The sequence below is a fragment of the Typopeltis vanoorti genome, chromosome 11, assembly GCF_054136105.1.
Source record: "Typopeltis vanoorti isolate ZY-2024b chromosome 11, IOZ_Tvanoo_1.0, whole genome shotgun sequence".
NCBI lineage: Eukaryota > Metazoa > Arthropoda > Arachnida > Uropygi > Thelyphonidae > Typopeltis > Typopeltis vanoorti.
Genome location: NC_143559.1, coordinates 53,641,336 through 53,658,175, shown reverse-complemented (window position 1 = coordinate 53,658,175; position 16,840 = coordinate 53,641,336). Strand labels below are relative to the sequence as shown.

Sequence of the window (16,840 nt, the reverse complement as noted above, 5' to 3'; positions counted from 1 at the left end):
AAGATATAAAACATTATTAGTTCTGCACTATCTTAGAATTATGTGGAAACGTTGTACCGGAACTTTTAAGAAATCTCAAAAGATCGTTCCTATGCTCAACACAAAGCTGGGGTTCAAATCAGTTTTTAAAGAAAAACTGAAAAGACAAATATAATCATTCTAAACGAAGCATGGAAAAAAGCAGCTATATTTTATAATTAAAAGGCAAATGAACACTCGCACCGAGAAACGAAAGTTGGAAACTAATACCTGTCATAGCAATATGATTTTTATGTCTGTTATTATTTGGAGATCGAATATATATTTATCTCCAAATAATAACGGACATAAAAATTCATTGATATGACAGGCGCATCGAAGGTATTGGTTTCCACTTGCTTGAAACCAATAAGAGATGAATCAGTTATCCGATAGATGAAATCAGAAAGGAGAAACACTGCATATTAAAGTACTGTATAATGCAATTTACAGTACTTTAAGCGCCAAACTCCTACGCTACTAATAATGTTACTGCTCTTGGAAATTTTGGTTTCTCATTGAATGTTCATTTTTCTTTATCAAAATTATATATAAAATATATAATTTATATGCTCTCTTTTAGGGATTTAATCCTTTGAAGCCTTTTATTCCCTAAAAGGGAGCAAGCGAGGGTGTTTAGTCCTAACTAAGGCCTAAATGGCCCCGGGAGAGAGACAAACTCTATCCTTAATGAATCATAGATAGTTGGCCCGAGACTATCAATGATTTTAATTGGCAACCGGGAAAGAGAGTACAGTATACAACTGCCACCATATTTATTTTAGATATTTTCCTAATTGATCTAGATAATAGATAATTATCTAGTTGAGACTAGATAATTCAAGTGAAATAATTATTTCACTTGAATTACGGATGTCAAAAATGCTTACTGTTGTGCTACTATTATAATAGTTAAAATTTCCTGCAAGATTAATAATTATCAATCTTGCAGGAAAGAAAATAATTTCTCTCTCTAGAGAGAGAGAGAGACAGACAGACAGACAGAGAAATTATTTTCTTGAGGGGAAAGGGTAGAAATTCGCTAAGCTATATAACGAGGATTCAAAATTCCTTTAAATTTACCTGTAGTAGTGGGTGCGAAAAGAAATAATCTTAAGCGAATTAGGCTTGAATTAGATCCTCCTACATAGGAGCAAAGTCAAATAGCGCATCATTCTAAGGAGATAAGGAGAGCTACTGAACTAAATAATCTCGTAACAAGATATTTCTGCATAATCTCGCAGAAATGACAATTTCGAGTATAATCTTGAAACCACTCATTTGACGAGAAATTAAAGGGAACTGGAGTATTATTCCTACCAGTTAATCACGTGTACACGTGGCCAAGTATTCTCCGTGATGCTATATTGTGGAGAGTATTTGGCCTTCACATGAGCCTAATATAGGTTCCTATGAAGGCCAATTGACAGGCATAAGCATTTGCAAGTTTTCATATGGGATAACTCAAGTGGAAAAAAATACTAATAATTTATGTGAATTTGAATATATATTCAAGAGAAATAATTATTTCACTTGAATTATCTAGTCTCATTCATTAGTCCCAATTCACGCACTACGACAATTTCTTCCAAATTCCATCATTGGGACAAAACAATCAATAACTGGTTCTCACCAGCATTCCATGTGTCTGGTCTGGGCACACATTCATAGATGATTTGGATGCAGTGAAGCTTGTTGATCAATAGAATTATCTTCTATCGCTTCACAAGCCACTTACAAAGAGACCATGAGAGATGGACACAAAGAGACATCTCTGCAATCGCCGATTCGAGTTTGTTACCTATGTATGTATATGGCTGGTGAACTATCTCTAGTATCGAAACCCAGAGATGGTGTAATGGAAAGGTCCACAATGCAGGTAGATATCTCAGGAAAAGGGATGATTTGAAGAGGATGTGATCAAAACTATTGTGCCATGTTACTGTTACTATTTATATGTTTCATACCTTTTATTAGAGTCTATATAGCTCGGTCGGTATAGACGAAGCCCGTTGGTCGGAAAGACCTGGGTTCGATTCCCGTCCAGAACGTGAGGAACCTTTATTTGGTCTCTTTCGACTAAAGGTGAGTTAGCCGATCTCATATAAAGATGGAAGATTTTTTCACCGGGAAACTCGGGTTTTTCGTCCCTCAGAACACGCAAACCGACCCGTGAACACGCACGGATTTACAGTCATAAAATACATACTTAATCCCTCATTAAGAAAGCTCAACTTGTCTTAAGGGACGGTAGAGGAACGGGGAGAACCTCACACGATTAAATAAATAAAACGCCTTTTATTCCACAAAAAGAAATATATCTATGTCACAAACAGATGAATAACAGAAAATATAGACCTTGCACATCAAATTAAATAAACACAACTATTGTGTTTACATTTTCTCGAATTCTAAATTTTCCAAACTTTAAAATCAAAACCTCTATACTTCAGTTAGTACTGTCGATGTCCTTTGACTGGAAAAGCCTGAGTTTGAATCCCTCTGGTAGGCTTTATAATGGCTTTCAACAGATGGTAAATTAGCTGGTCTCATGAGGAGATGAGAATTTTTTCTCTTAGAAACTCAGCTCTTTCATCCTGCAAAAACTAGCCAGATAACATGTTGCCTGAAATGGGAGAATTTGATAGGATTAATCCCTTAATTAATGAGACTTATATGAAACCACGTTATTTTTCGAATGAGATGAAACTGAAATTAATTTAAGAACAGCATTCCTTCCGGAGCTCAAAGTTAAGAATATTAATAAACAAACCTATTTTGAAATAAGGCTGCCTTAGGATTAAACATCTTTCATTACTTCAAGTTTTTTTTTTCTACTCCAGTGAACCCATAAAGGAAAAGAAATCCCAAGTTGCATAATTAAAGAGTTCTTACCCCTCTAGGCTTTCATTAGATACTGTCGAATGCGGACTTCCAGTATCGCAGAGTTCCTTCAAACAGTAGTTTGAATACCGCCGAGAAGAAACTGTCAATATGAATCCCCACAATGATCATGCTGAATAGGTTACCCTCCTTTTTAAAGATTCTGAAGCCTTTGCCCACAAATTTCTAATGGTTGGTCTGGAAGGATCCAATCAATCAACCTAACAGATTAAAATGTTAGACAACAACCATACCGTCATAACTTATATTTCACTCATCCATTTTAACTTCTGTGTGAACTCTGACTTAAAATTTCAGAGTACAGTTTTAGTAACATTATCCTTACCAAAGCGTTGATTTTTTAAGTGGAAGTATTGAAAATAAAGGGATAAACATCCTTTGTTGTTTTATAGCCAGTAAGCGAAACTAAAGATCGATAACTACGATCTATAAGTTTTATGCCAAAAAACTATCGGCGAAGGCAATTCGAAGTAAAGGTGGAGCAAGCTCCCTCATTATTCTTGATATTCTCTCATAATGTAAAACACAGCTCCTAGGAGATGTAATACTGTCATTACATTATGAGGAGAGGTCACTACCCAGACCGGTTTCAACCTTTTTTGAGGTCTCATCAGTGAGTAGGTAGACCTGGAAGATATCAAAGCTTAGTGAAAAGAACTTACATACCTTCACTATACGAATGCCATTTGGCTTTTTATCTTAACCAAGTAGAAGTATTGTTTTGCTTATGTGTGCAGTAGAATATGTTCAGGTAATCTATTATAAATATAGGAGAAACCCATCCCGGCTCGTCGTCCATCTATTAATTGAATAACTATTAAATAACTTTTATTTAAAGTGTTATGTGAAGTAAATAGCTTAATTATATTAGTAAATATATCTATAATTAAAGAGCTACCGCAGCATTCGGTATACCGAACCCCTTGTCTTTCCAATCCCTCGGCTAGACAAATCTCTGTTCGAATCATCCTAGTAACCAGGCTTTTCAACTGGAAGTGAGTTAGCAGGTTTCATACGAAGTTGCTAGACTTTTTCATTTTGAAAAACAGGCAAAATGACGAGAAGAACACAATTTGCAGACCGTTTAATTGCCCAATCAAGCATTATTAGGTTTCTGAGAAAGCCAAGTTGCATAGTAGTACAAGCCATTGAATCTAACATGAAACGGAAGATGGATTGATGGATCTATAATTAAAATTTGATAACTTAGTAATATTTATTTAGTTAATCTTTTGATTATCTAATACTGAAATGAATATTACTAAATTTCTCACATTAAAATCTTACGACTTCATAATAACTGTTGCATATTTTAGGAGGTAACTAGAGAATTTCTCTTGCTGTCATTTTCGATAGCATGTGAATGCAATGTTAACTCAAGATCTGTTACAAAGGAAAAGAATTACCCACCTAAAATATGCAATACAAAACAAAGGGTATAAATCAAGAATGCAAATAAAATGAACGAAAAAATCGTCTGGATAATGTGCAGTACATTGTTATCATTACATTGACACTCCCACAGAAGTCCAGGACTAATCGTAGGAGACTCATTCTACGCATATCAGCCATTTATAGAATAATAAATTATTTATACCAAGTACTTAAAGTAACAGTAACAACTTTCAGGGATGACCACACTAGTTCCTTCAATGCCAGTCATGTATCTTCAATTTATTCACCGATGTTACACTCACAGCTCGCATGAGAAAAACCTGTTTCTCACTCCATTATCGACAGAACTGCTATTTAACTTCCATGAATGTTCATTGGTTCTTTCCGCTCCTGTCATGCATTCAAAAATCTTCTCTTTATAAGATAGATGTAGAGCAGATTTTTGAATACATGATAGGAGCGAAAAGAATCTTATAAACTTTTGTTACTCCGCTCCTCCTTCCACTCCTACTTTCATACAAAATCAGCAACCGACATCTCGACATTTTCATAGTCAACATTTCACAGCTTGTAATCATTTTAATTATTCTCCTTTAAACTCTTCCACCTGTTTCTTCATCCTCCTTATTAAACCTAGGAGATCAAATCTGCGCAAAGTAATCCAAATGAGTAGAATCAACACGTTATATAACGGCACAACCAAGTCTTTGTCGTGATTTCCTAGTATCATTTTTTATTGCACCAGCAATTATCTGTGTTATCTTCATTACGTCTGCTTTGCTATGTGTCGTTTGAACTTCAGTCCCATTCCATAATCACTCTCAAATTCCGTACTTCTCTTGCATTGCATCTCCATCAATTTAGTATACTTCATTCCATCTCCCTAGTCTAAAGGGCAACGTGTTACACTTGACAGCTCTGAACAAATATCCCTACTCTTTTTGCCAAAGTGATAGCTTATTTAAATCTTAATAATTTAGTGATACAACTTTTTTTCATAACTCTCTTCAACTTTGTATCCACAGACAACTGAACAAATGCTGTCAGCAACATATTCGTTAAACAGAATTTATTCAATGTTTACGTTATATTTAAGTTATAGTAACTTAAATATACGTTGTAATAACTAACTTTTAGAACTATATCCACAAAATTTTACATTACAAGAAGATATAACAAAAATGATATTAAAAAGTTATGATAAAAATTGTTATTAAAAGTTATTAAGAAAAGTAAATTATGATTTTTTTTCTACTACTGATAGTAATATTACTGGGGTGCGCCAACGGTAGCTTCAGTTGTAGTTTCATAGACTGAATGATGTTTATCTGCCATTCGTCTTGAAGGGCACTTAAAGCGCTTATCTTTTTAATCTCTACTCTGTCAGGTGTTAACATATCTGCAGTCACCTTCCACAGCAGCTATCTCTTTCAGTTTTCAGATTAGTTTTCGTAAATCATTTTCCAAAAGATTGTTTGTTTACCTTAAAGCCTCTCCATCAGTGTTTGAATCGCGTTCCCTTTCATTTATTTTTCTAATTGCATTAGTGGCAGCACCTGAAAATATTTTTAGATCTATTTATCATTGACAAAATGTTGCACACGTCCGTAAAACGTAAATAAGGCTTAGCCCCACAACTATTCCAACTGGTGACATTATCTCACTGTCTCAGCCTTCTCAAAGCTTAATTTATGACCTGGAACTTGTCACTCATTTAATGATGTGATAAAAACGATTTAGAAATCATTTTCAAGGGGTAACGTTTTTGTTATTTTGGCATACATATATCTGCCCTAAATTTTGTAAAAAAAAAAAAAAAAAGTTCTTTGTGCAACCCAGTATAGTTTCCGTCATCTCTAGCATTTTGTTTGGGTGCAATCATATCATCATATTAACTTTAGTATATGCTAAGGAAATGTGGCGTTATCTCAATGGATAATATTCAACGGACCTATTTATTCATTGTCAGAAATTTTAGTACAGGTGATATACAAGTAGGTTTTACTAAATTGCAAATCTACTAATCAAAAATGTGACCAGATTTAATTTTGTAATAATTTTTCTGTATTTACTGGTTTTAATGGATATAACCGGAATATACTTTTTTTTTAACCCGAAGAGTGAATTTTATATACAAGAATTAAAAATAAGCAGTTTTTATATGAAATAAGGAGCTTAAGGAGTCAAAGCATGACCAAAGTGTAAAATCCATTATATTGAAACTGGTTTATATTCTGAGCTAAAATTATATAAAGCACGTTGCAAAATCAAATATGCTAGATAAAATAAATTAAGGACTTGTCTAGTTGAAAGTCAATATTTTTAACACTCCACAGACACTAATTCATTGTGGGTCAGGACTATTTCTGGGCTCCTTAATGTGTGCGTGTGTGTGTACACGTAAGCACACGCACACGCGCGCACACACACACACACACACACACACACACACACACACATTCTTCCTACTGTAGAAATGATTTTTTACTTACGAAATGAGAAAAACCTAAAAACCTGCATTTATCATAGCATCCAAGGAATGGCAAGGATGCCGATATCGCCAAGAGGCGGTATCGGACTGAATTCTTGTGAAACTACTACAATAAAAAGTGAAAGTGAGCTTTTACAATGGAAATGGCAGACAGACACGCGCGCGCACACATACACACATACAATAAAACACAACACGGAAAAAATATAAAGCGATGAATAATGTGTTTTACTTCCTTCAATCTTCTGCAGCCCATCTTCTTAATAAATGGAACTTGTAGAAGTTCTTCTTCTTCTTATGGCTCTACAGCCCAAATAGAGCACTGGTCTCCTGAATTCGTTGCCTCCAATCCTGTCTTTCCAAACTTTACTTCTCCAGTTTCGACATTGTAATATGATGTTGATCTTGACCAATGGTGCCTATTGATCTTGTTATAGGTTTTCCTTTTGGTCTTTTATCAAGATTTTACATTTACTGTCTTCTTAAGAATACTGTCATTTTCCATACGAAAAACATGTCCTGTCCACTGCAACTTTTTGAACTTGATTATATTGGATATTGTAGATTCTTTATAAAGTTGATATAACTGACTGGGCCAAATACTTTTCTAACGATTTTCCTTTCAAAAGCTGAAATCAATTTCTCAACCTTTGCCGTAAATATCCAAATTTCATTTCCATAGGTAACACTAGGTGAATTATAAATTTATATATTTTAACTTTAGTCGTTCAGTGATTATCTCTTGAACTGAGTGCATGTCAGAGAGAATAAAAACACATATTTACCTCTATATTCGATTCTGCATTTCTACGATCTCACTTTTTTTGGCCAGTGATTAATACTTCTCAATAAACTTGAATCTTAATGTTTCCGATTTTCACATGTAGAAGAATTAGAGAAGACAAAATTGGTATTACCCCGAGGAGAGAACAAAAACAGATGAGATACTGCTAAAAAATAACTACAAAATATTATATATTCGAGTAACAGTAATCAGGAAAAGGAAGGAATAGCTATAATATTCAGTAATAAATACAAAGATAAACGTCTTGAATGCCAGTCAATTTACAGTAAAGTGATATGGACAAATTTCCAAATGGAAAAATGAGCAATGCCTATGGTCCTATAGCAGGTTCTAGTGGAGAAGAAATAGAAGATTAGAGATTGTTTAGAATTATGGCCGAAGCAACTAAAGCTACATAGTATAACTGCTGTATTTTTATTCACGCATTCTTTGGTCATTACTAATATATTCCAACACATGATGTGCATACTTGGCGAGAACACACAAGAAATAACAAAGAGACTTCTTTCAAAGGTGAACTCTAGATTCGGTATACAAATATTATTGGATAAAAAATTAAAGAAAATGAGGGAAAACTTCATTTGCTTTACAGAATCGATGGTAAAAATCTGAAGAAAATTTTGATTTTGTATGCAGACAATTGATAAAGCTGCCTATAAGGATGGAAAAATCAGAACTTCACAGTGGAATCAAGAAGTTAAAGAGGTAGTTCTGGAAAAGAATAAATCATATCGATTCCAAGTAAGAAAGTCTCTTATCTGGTCTCTTTTGACTAAAAGTGAATTAGCCGGTCTCATACGGAGGTGGGGGTAGGGTTTTTCGTTCCCCAGAACAGGCAAACCGGCCCCGTAAACACACGCATCTACAGTCATAAAAATTGTTCCACCTCCAACGCCCGACTGTGATAAGCCGGTTGGGTTTCCCACAGTCGCATAGCGGATACTGCATCAAGCGGGATAAACCTGAAATGATATTTCATGCCAGGAACTCAACAAAACGTACATCTCTAAGTGGGTCTATAATAACTTAGCAATCACTTCCTTATCCACCCCGCTTCCAGCGAATTTTTTTTAGCACAAACGTGTTATGAAAGAGTTACTTAAAAAATGTTTTAAAAATCCTCTTTAAAATATTTATTCATATACTGGAGTCTCTGTAGCTTAGTTGGTTTAGATGAACTTTTTGGTTGGAAAGACCGGAGTTCCAGTTCTGTCTCTGAGATGAGGGACCTTTAACAGGTGTTTTCAATCAAATGGCGAGTTAATCGGTGTCATACGGAGATCGAGGATTTTTTCCTCCCAGAAACTCGGGGTTTTTCATTCCTCAAAACAAGCAAACCGGCAGGAAGAACACACTTCAGGAATAAGGACTAATCAACCTATTCCCTCAGATTTGGTTTCGAATGCCTGCAAAGTGAAGTGTGAAGGCCTGCAAAGTGAAGGGTCTACGCGTAAGCGTAATTCAGGAAGGAAGGATTAATATACTACAGAGGGAAATTACCGAAATTAACGAAGCATGTAGCAACTCTGCCTCTTACTCTTCCATCTCAGTGAAAAAAGATTAAAACAACGGATTCGACGTTATTGTCATGGTCTTGTGCTTCTTTCTCTATTTGAAATACATCCGAAGTTTCTGAATTCTGCAACATTCATTCGAGAGTGGTTAATTCAGCCGATTGAAAACAGATTAGAAATGTGCTGTCAGATGGGATCTGAACTTGATATTTCCAACCATCGTATCATCCATTTATATGAAAAAAATAGTATGAAAATGATCTAAGATAATTATGACTAGTAAGGAAATTACTGTAGACAATAATAAAATAGTACCTTTCGTTACCGCATTATCACTATTGTATCGCGATTGTACTGTGTACATAATTTTTGGTATTACAATGGTCCGACTGAAACCAAGGCTAAAATGACTCCAAAATTTAAGATCTTAAATATCAAATTTCATTCTATTCCATCCAGTAAGTGAGTAATTATCATTAAGGATAGTTTGGCCAATAAAAATGTTTCTCCTGGTGTAATTGAATTGTTGAGCGGAGGAGATCATTCATCAACGTTGCATTTCTGAACTAAAATTGAGGGGGAGAAGATCGTTCATCAAGAAGTTGCACGGTAATGATAATTACTTGTACAATCGAGGACCGTGCAAAGGGGCCCATATTGGAGGCGTTACTCTCACCTCGCAATTCTTAAATCTCTTATTGCAGTCTTTATAAGAGCAAATATAATCCTTCCAATTTTTTCTTTCTTTTTATTTTGTACAGAATTACTCCATCCTTACAGTTTGTGCGTCTCGAATGTTTAACTTGAAATGGTCAAATTAAAACGAAAACTCATTTAGTTCAATAATTTTTTTCATGGATTCCAAATACCACATAATTTTAATACAATCCGTTCAGCAGGAGAAAAAAACTGCGGAATAATGGCGAAAGAAACAAATATAGATGTATATGCATTTTGCGAAATGTATTCTGAAGGGGGGAGGGGAGTAGGAATAGTAGACATCCTTGATAAAAAACTGTACTTAATAAAAGTTGGGAAAAGTTATCATGCGGATATGATATAATGTGAACACTTTGTGAGACTTCAAAATGTTTTGTTCATTTAAACAATTCGAAAAGGAATCACATGAACGCTGTAAAATTATTTTAAAATAAACCACCGAAGTCAGAAAAAAAAAGAGAAAAAAACTTGGTTTCCAGAGAAGAATTCGTGGAGCATCCAATTCTCACCCTGCCCACGTTTCTAATGTGCCATAAGTTTACAATCATTTGTAGTTCATTTTCGATAAATAAATAAAATAATACATATATATATTTTTTCTTCATAGAAGAAGATGTTCATTAAATAATGAATGGAAGGATACATACGATATATAAGTTGACAATATGATAACCCAGTGACTCTTTCTCTCCATGTTTTCACTTCATAGTCAAAGAAATCGAGATGATCATAAAACGTAGAATAATGTAAGAAAAATCACAACCATAAAAATCACATATATATATATATATGCAGAAAGTATTTTACCTTGGGTATAATAAATGTTAAAAATACCAAGCTATTTTAAATCTGGTTTTACTCCATTTCCCAAGTAAGCAAACAGACAAACTAGTCAAGTTTGCGCCTGCACGTATTGGAAGTCTAGCTGACCCTCAAAGTAGTGCAAGACCAAGGCAACTCTTGGTAAAAGTAGAATAAGCTCTGATCACTAATCTTAATATTTATCCTTAATGCAGAGCACATCTCCTGGAGGAGATGTATGATGTTTTATATTAAAGGCAAGGGGCCACTACCCAGACCGGTTTCGACCTTTATTGAGGTCTCATCAGTGGGAGCCAGACTAGAAATACCAAGACTTAGTAATACAGAACTTATAAGTATTTTACCAGAACAAGTTACCATAAGGTGTTTTAACCTTATTAAATAAAAATCTCAGGAGGAGATATAAATGCAGAAAGTATTTTTACCTTGGGTATAATAAATGTTAAAAATACCAAGCTATTTTAAACCTGGTTTTACTTCATTTCCCAAGTAAGCAAACAGACAAACTAGTCAAGTTTGCGCCTGCACGTATTGGAAGTCTAGCTGACCCTCAAAGTAGTGCAAGACCAAGGCAACTCTTGGTAAAAGTAGAATAAGCTCTGATCACTAATCTTAATATTTACCCTTAATGCAAAGCACATCTCCTGGAGGAGATGTATGATTAAAAAAAAAAAAAAATAGCTTGGTATTTTTAACATATATATATATATATATATATATACTATGAAGCCATGTCACAGAAATAACGCAATATCCTACACGAAACCTCAGATCCTCACAGTTTGAATTAGACTATGTCATTTTCGTTAGTGCCTTGTGTTATTATTGTATGTATTGGAGTATTATATACATATAACAGCACCACGACCAGCAAGGGAAACGATGCTCTTTCCGCTTAAGAACGAGAGAAAAAATTATTCTGCGAGATGTTGTTCTGCAATACACAGAAATCAATGCATGATGAATTTTATTATTATAATTTTCCCTTAGAGTCTTATTATACGCCATGCGATCATTTCTATACGAAATCGAGCTTTGAGACGAAAGTGACAATATCTCAAATATTGTCACTTTCGTTTAAAAAAAAAGTGACAATATCTCAAATGGCTTTCTACCAGTATTCTGTGTAGAAAGCCATTTGAAAGTAAGAAAAAAAGAAAGTAGGAACAGTCATAAACATCCATAACCAGGGATTAACAAAGAATGCAAACCTAACTCGCCACGCAAAAAATGTACTCGCCTAATATTCCAATTTTTTTAATTTGTCCCAATAAATCAATAAGAGATCAGTGGTGATGTACTTGGTTGGAGAGATTATTTTATTATTGAATAAAAAAATATTCTATATGTCCAGTCTGCGACTACTTGCTATCTAGCAAATCTACTCGCCCCCGTGTGAGTGGATCAACGTCACCACAGTGGGATTCGAATTCGGCTTGTTGGAGAACTAAAGCTCTATCCAATCTGTCAACCAGGTCGCCAAGACGTATTTGATAGCAGCATATTTGGTGAGATGTCAATAACATGGAAGATTATTATGTTAGACAAATGTAGAGATTTCGATGAAAAAGCGATCATTGTACTAGTTGAAAAATACATGTTTGTTTTTGCAGATAAATTACACATATAAATGTCTTATCGACTATGTTATCGTTGACAGTTATATATTCCAGCTGAATATACTTCAGAATACAATAATATATAAAGGAATTTGAAATTGGAAGCGATCCTCACTTAGTTTTAAGCAGGATAAAAATGACCATATTCAAAGAAAAATATGTAAGAAAGTTTCAAAAACAATCAAAGTCGTGCATCTTTTAGAGGTGAAATGTAGATTCAACTATATAAATATTACTGAAGAAAAAAATGAAAGTACAAGAACCAAAACTTGGAATCTCATTGGCAAACTTATAATAAAACATGGATTGATTCAGCCAGGGAGGTATGGGTGAAGTAATTTGCAAGAATAGAAAAATCTGCAAAAAATAGAAAAAGGAGGAATATCGAAAGTTCCTAGCAAGTAAGTAGATGTCATGAAAGAATACAGAGAAAAATGTAAACGAGCTAAATGTAAACGTAGCTAAACAAAATGTCAAAGGAAGACCGGTAAGAATATGAAAGACAAATATCGCGAAGGTGCAGAATGTCGTGGAGGCAATTAAAAAATTTCGAAATGGAGGAAAGAATATTATAACAAAATGAGATGATAAAGGCGATATAAAACTGAAGATAAAGAGATTCTGGATGAGAAGTAATTACTTTTAAAGATTATCAAATGAGATAAGCAGTGATAAAATTGTGGTGGGAAATATTTTAGAGGAATGTAATTATGAGTACATATCAATCCTTAGGGATAAGGCTACCAGAAACTAGAAATGTGTAAAGGCAGCTGGAGTATATGATATTAGACCAGAAATGCTCAAATATCGAGATTTAAAAGTTTTAAAGTGGCTACTAGACATAGGTTTCGTCGGAAGGTAGAAGTCTGAATGACCTGAGAACAGCTCTAGTTCCCAATTGGAAAACGGGAAATAAAATTGAATGTGAGGATTACAGAGGATTCTCCCAAATTCGTCCAAATAAGATTTATGCAAGCATACTGAGAAGAGGCTAAGAAAATTTGAGATAAATAAACTTGGAGACGAACAAGCTAGGTGAGGCCAAATAGGATCAGATTTTACTTATGATAACTAATTGAGTAATAAAGATTTGTGCTTAAGTTTTGTAAATCTTGAAAAAGCATTTGATGGGTGCCAAGGGAAAAGCTCTTCAAAACGCTACAATTATATGGGATAAATGGAGCATTATACAGAGCAATGCATAGTATGTATGTAGTTTGGAAGTATGGGAAGATGGCTTAATGTAAAATCAAATGTTAAAAGTGAGGTGCTCACTATCTCCACCCTAATTCATCACCTATATGGATCATTATGAAAGAAAGTATCATTAAACCTAATACCAGAATAGGAGATATCAAACTTAGCACTTCAGTTTATGCAGTTAACATTTTTCTCCTAAATAAATCCAGCGAAGCTTTCCAAAATTCTTAACTATTGTACTCTGAAATTTAGTAAATTTCAATTTAGTTAAAGATAAAATTTAGCTACTGTAAACGATTAACTGAATTAACTTGCCATGAAAATCAGCATTATAAAAGGAACAAACCTTTTATAATGTTGATTTCTCAAGCGAGAGCCTACAGAACAAGTAAAATATTTCAGTTATTTAAGCGTAGTTTTTAGTGAAGATGACAAATTAAATATGGAAATAGACAATAGAATAAGCAAATCTGATATGTGGAGCTAGGTGAATAAATTTATATGAAGTAAGAGAAAAATTAGCCAAAACACTAATTCAGCAGCATACAAGACAGTTTCAAATCAATTGTAACTTATGAATCTGAGCCATCTGAGCGTTGGGTTAGAAATAGAACAGATGATCAAAGATTCCAGAATATATGAGAGTTAAAATGTATTAAAAAATTAAGATATTATGATGAAATTTGACACTATTAAAACATTTAGGACTATATGGGCAGAGATAATCTAAAGTGCATGGTCACTTAAACAGAATGAAAGATAAATGGTTAGTAAATTAAAAAAAGTGTTTGATACCAAGATGGCTGGAAAACGACCTAGAGAAAGGTCCAGATGTAGATAGACTGACGCAGTCAGACTGATCTAGAAGGCCAATATATAAAATCTGACAATACTGGAGCGCTGACAAAGGACAGACTAATTTGGAAGAAAATTATTGCTACCGCACCCAATCGTGTACACTCTCTTAAGGTTGAATATCGAGAAACTGATTATGATCTCTACATTTCCTCTCCTCATTATTCACCTGTGAACTAGGCCAGCTGTTTTCAACCTATAAGGCATGGCACATTTCTTCTCGAATACAGGAGAGATGATGCATTTATTATTGAAATAATTTCGCTTGAGTGGGACAGCTAGTACGCGACTCTATAGTAATGAAAATATTCAGCAGAAGAGTTGCAGTTGCCTGAATACATTATACCCCTTGCAAAGCCATAAGACTTTAATTATAAATATTTTATCCTTTTAATAGATGTGCGGCTACAGTTTACTGCAGAAATACATCACTTGCTATGCCTTACTGTAAAAATTTTAGGGGAGTTGTTTTTTTCTTTTTTTTTTTTCATTCTCCATTTCGTTGTAATATTCTTTTGCCTTTAGGTTGTCTCCACTCCAATTCACATTATTTTCGCTACTTTACTTTACTTTGTAGTTTATTTATGAGTAGATAACGATCTACAGCACCCAAGTCTTAATTGAAAAGAATTTATCATAAAGTTACATGCTTGATTATCTTTGAGAAATACTGGCCTATGAATTGTTTGTTTTTGTTGTTGTCCTCTTCCGTTTTCTCATCTTAATTTTAGAAAAGATCAGATTACGCAGCTAAAAGTAATTATTTAAAGATAACTAGAGTCGAATTTATATTACATTTACTTTGTATTATTTATATTACATTTTACTTTGTAGTTTATTTATGAGTAGATAACGATCTACAGCACCCAAGTCTTAATTGAAAAGAATGCGTCATAAAGTTACATGCTTGATTATCTTTGAGAAATACTGGCCTGTGAATCGTTTGTTTTTATTGTTGTCCTCTTCCGTTTTCTCATCTTAATTTTAGAAAAGATCAGATTAAGCAGCTAAAAGTAATTATTTAAAGATAACTAGAGTCGGATTTATATTACATTAACTAGAATATTTATATCATTTACTTCTTCTAGATCTAGAAAATACTCTCAATCAGAGATTAGTCCAGATTAGTTCACATCGTTTAGTGAACTAATCAAGCTTTACTTCGTTCAGACGATAATCCTTCTGTGGGCAATGTTGGTTAGGTGGAAGGAACAAAATGGATATTACAATTTTCTAAATACTATAAAGGGTTTTCATTATAATTTGTAAAACTAACTAATCTTCCTACTAAGAATCGTTATGAAATAATTTTCCATTTAAAAAATGAGAACATTTCTTGTTCGCATTAAAATGCAAACATGTTAATATGCATCGATACCTTCTTAATTAACTAGACACAGAGATCCAACAGAAAGAGCACAAAGGACAAAAGACGCAGGAAGGACACGAAGGTAAAACAGAAAACAAAATTAGAGGTGTGCTCTTTCATCACGGCTGATTGACATGGTGACGCTGTAAAAGAGATGTGTCAATCTTACATCAGAGATTTGAGAGATGGCCTCCAAACTGTCAAAGACTGGGGACAACTCCCAAGAACAAACTGTTATTTATGTTACTGATGGAATCTTGCTGGCCCTGATTGCTTGTTACCTAATCAGCAGACTTTCTAGCTAACCCAGTTCCACGAAACACCATAATACATTATTTTCTAAGATGACTACGATTACTATACGAAATATTCAATAAAATCAATTACTTTAAATGGTGTGTGTGTGTGTGTGTGCGTGCGCGCGCGCTTCAGTCAGCAAATTACAATTCACTCTCCTAGCCATAAAATTTTCAGTTTCAGTAAGGTTGTTTAAATATGCAATCAAAAAGTTAAATCACGGAATTCTACTGAAACAAGCGCATTTTTTGCTAGGCACATTTTCCGAGTGTAAAAAGTTCACTCCATTGGAGTTTGCAACAAAGCAGATAAATTTACTGGAATTTATTTATTAGGCACATACCTTTTTAATCAGATACATGTTACATAGCTCGTCGAGTGTATTAGCTGCTTCAAAAATTTATAGTCCATAATAAAGACAACACTAAATTCGAAACAACATTGAAAAAACTCAGTTATTCTTGTAAACAACTTGTTTACTAAAACAACAGTTTCCGAAACATGCAATGCCAGATAACATATTTTGCAACTGAGATTTCGTATAAACTTTGGATATCATTAGTTGTTTTGAAGACTATTTTAATGAAGTAAAAAAAAAAAAAAAAAATTGAAAATCGCACTCTTACCCAATTAAATTTTTCGTGTAATTTGCTTTATTGCTTAATTCTATTTTATTGTTTAATTACTTATTTTATTTTTATTATATTTTGCTGTTTTATAATTTAATAATTAGTTTCTAGATCTCATTAACTGCATATTATCTGCATAAAATTATATATATATATATATATATATATATATATATAGTTTTTTTTTGTTATATAACAAAAA

At 33.7% G+C, this 16,840-nt stretch overlaps 1 protein-coding gene across 3 annotated transcripts in view; it reads right to left on the bottom strand.

Moving 5' to 3' along the window:
* Positions 1–16,485, bottom strand: part of LOC150101585 (UPF0669 protein C6orf120 homolog) — a 219,601-nt gene extending 203,116 nt beyond the window's left edge. Inside the window, exons 1-2 of one of the 3 annotated variants that reach the window (XM_090400184.1) lie at positions 16,353–16,417; positions 10,495–10,548 (exon numbers count right to left, since the gene is read on the bottom strand). The gene's annotated coding sequence lies outside the window, so the exon portion shown is untranslated. Of the gene's footprint in view, positions 1–10,494; positions 10,549–16,352 lie in introns of all 3 variants that reach the window. The other 2 variants (XM_090400181.1, XM_090400183.1) reach the window with 2 other exon arrangements.
* Between the last annotated feature and the right edge of the window lie 355 nt (positions 16,486–16,840).